This window comes from Leopardus geoffroyi, chromosome B2 (genome assembly GCF_018350155.1).
Source record: "Leopardus geoffroyi isolate Oge1 chromosome B2, O.geoffroyi_Oge1_pat1.0, whole genome shotgun sequence".
Lineage (NCBI taxonomy): Eukaryota > Metazoa > Chordata > Mammalia > Carnivora > Felidae > Leopardus > Leopardus geoffroyi.
Genome location: NC_059332.1, coordinates 36,425,702 through 36,427,808, shown reverse-complemented (window position 1 = coordinate 36,427,808; position 2,107 = coordinate 36,425,702). Strand labels below are relative to the sequence as shown.

At 51.3% G+C, this 2,107-nt stretch overlaps 1 pseudogene; it reads right to left on the bottom strand.

Annotated features, from left to right (window-relative positions):
* Nucleotides 1-358: 358 nt before the first annotated feature.
* On the bottom strand, nucleotides 359-822 carry LOC123609711 (annotated as a pseudogene).
* Nucleotides 823-2,107: the final 1,285 nt, after the last annotated feature.

Here is a 2,107-nt window from a genome sequence, read left to right as displayed (position 1 = left end):
GCTGCCAGCTCAGAGCCTGGAACCTGCTTTGGAGTCTGTGTCTCCCCCTCTCTCTGCCCCTCCCTGGTGCGTGCTCTGTCTCTCTCTCAAAAATAAATAAACATCTTAAAAAAATTTTTTTTTGTTTTTTTTTGTTGTTTTTGTTTTTTTTTTTTCAACGTTTATTTATTTTTGGGACAGAGAGAGACAGAGCACGAACGGGGGAGGGTCAGAGAGAGAGGGAGACACAGAATCGGAAACAAGCTCCAGGCTCTGAGCCATCAGCCCAGAGCCTGACGTGGGGCTCGAACTCACGGACCGCGAGATCGTGACCTGGCTGAAGTCGGACGCTTAACCGACTGCGCCACCCAGGCGCCCCTTTTTTTTGGTATTTTTAATGACTGAAACAAAACAGATTTAAAACCGCAGCTTCTGGAAGAACCATTTGTTCTTGCTGGTCTTGTACCTCTCCTCGAACTTGACCTTGGCCTCTCATCAGACCTTGCATTTAAGAGCAGGGTCTCTGAAGACATCCTTGTTGACAACAGTTTTGTCCAAGGGGATATCCCCAGAGTACCTTGTGGGCATGAAGTGATTGTAGTTATAAACTTTCACAAAAGACTTGATCTTTGACCTCTTGGCGATTTTCTTCTTGCCCATGGCAGCTGTCACTTTGCGGGGGTAGAGGTCAATTCCAGCCACCAGAGCATGGCTGTAGGGACAGTCTGAGGTGCCATCACCGATGTTCTTCCCGATGGCCGCCTAGCGTCCCGAGTAGCATCCAGCCAGGACCAGCACCACCTTCCCGGGTTTCATGAATTTGCCCATCTCGACACCAGCTACTCGACCCTACGGCAGAAAGGAAGAAAGCCCACTCTTAAAACTTTTTTAAAAGAGAAAATGGGGAGAGAGCTACATGCATGCTGTTCCCCTTCTTTCATTCCCCCCTTCCCGCTCCCCTTTCCAGCATTTCTCTGTAGTCTGAGCATTTCACAGGAGCCAGGAAGTCCATCTAATTGCACCTTCCTGTGAATGGTCACTCTTGAGGGTCCCACAGAGAAGGTGTGCTTTATTTGGTCCAGGGCACTAGAGCACATATGGTCCCCATGGGTGGGTGGGTGTTGGGCGAGGGACCATCAGCCAGTCTACCCGATTAACCTGTTGGGAGCCATGCCAGGCTGAGGGGTTTGGTCATTGGAGTTGGACAAAGTGGGACAGGCAGAGACTGAAAAGACCTTGGGCCAGGCAGTCTCCACGGTGGGGGAGGGGGGGGAGCCAGTGGGGAAGAAGATGGGGAGTGGGGCTTTCCAAGAGGCTCTGGGCGCCCCTCACCTCCCTCATACTTGGTGCTGCTGGCCTGTCACTCATTCACTCAACAAATGTTTATTTAGCACCTGCCGTGCAGCTGGCGGGGGGCTAAGTGCTTCAGTTAGGAAGCAATATGAAGGAGAATAATGCTGTACTTCATCTTTCTAGGAAGCACATTTCCCCCCACAATTTTAGCGTTTCTGAAATCAGGATATGTCTTTCAAGCAGTGAATTTTGGTTATTTTCAGCAGTGTTTTATTTTTCTTAGAGGTACATGAAGTCATGGTGCATCCAAACCATGACAGCTTAGATTTGATGAAATTTGGTAACAGCTATGCTTACAGTACTCCCTGCATGCCGAGCACTGTCCTAACTGCTCTGCGTGTGTCAGCACATTAGGTCTTCCCATCCGTCGCTGAGGTTGGAATGCTTGCCGTTCCCACTTTAGAGATGGGAAAACTGAGGCACAGACAGGTGCATTCTCATTTCCCCTTCAAGGAGGGGGCAGCACAGAGGCTGCCTGATAAACACCAATGCCAGGCTTGCTACCACGGCAGGGCTGTGGCAACAAAGAAAACCCCAGAAGGGGAGAGCCCACTGCCCCAGAAGTGGGGAGCCCCGCCCTGGAAATCTCACACCCAGAGCTGGCTGTGAGGGTCCTCCCAGGCCCTCCCATTTAGCCAAAGAGTGATGCCCCCCAGTTCGCTTCTTCCTGCCCCCACTCCCCATCCACCTCTCCTCTGTGTGTGGTTATAGGGGTTAATCACGGAGGCAGCTGTCATTCCTATCAGCCCCACGACTCTCAGCTCAGTCCTGGCCA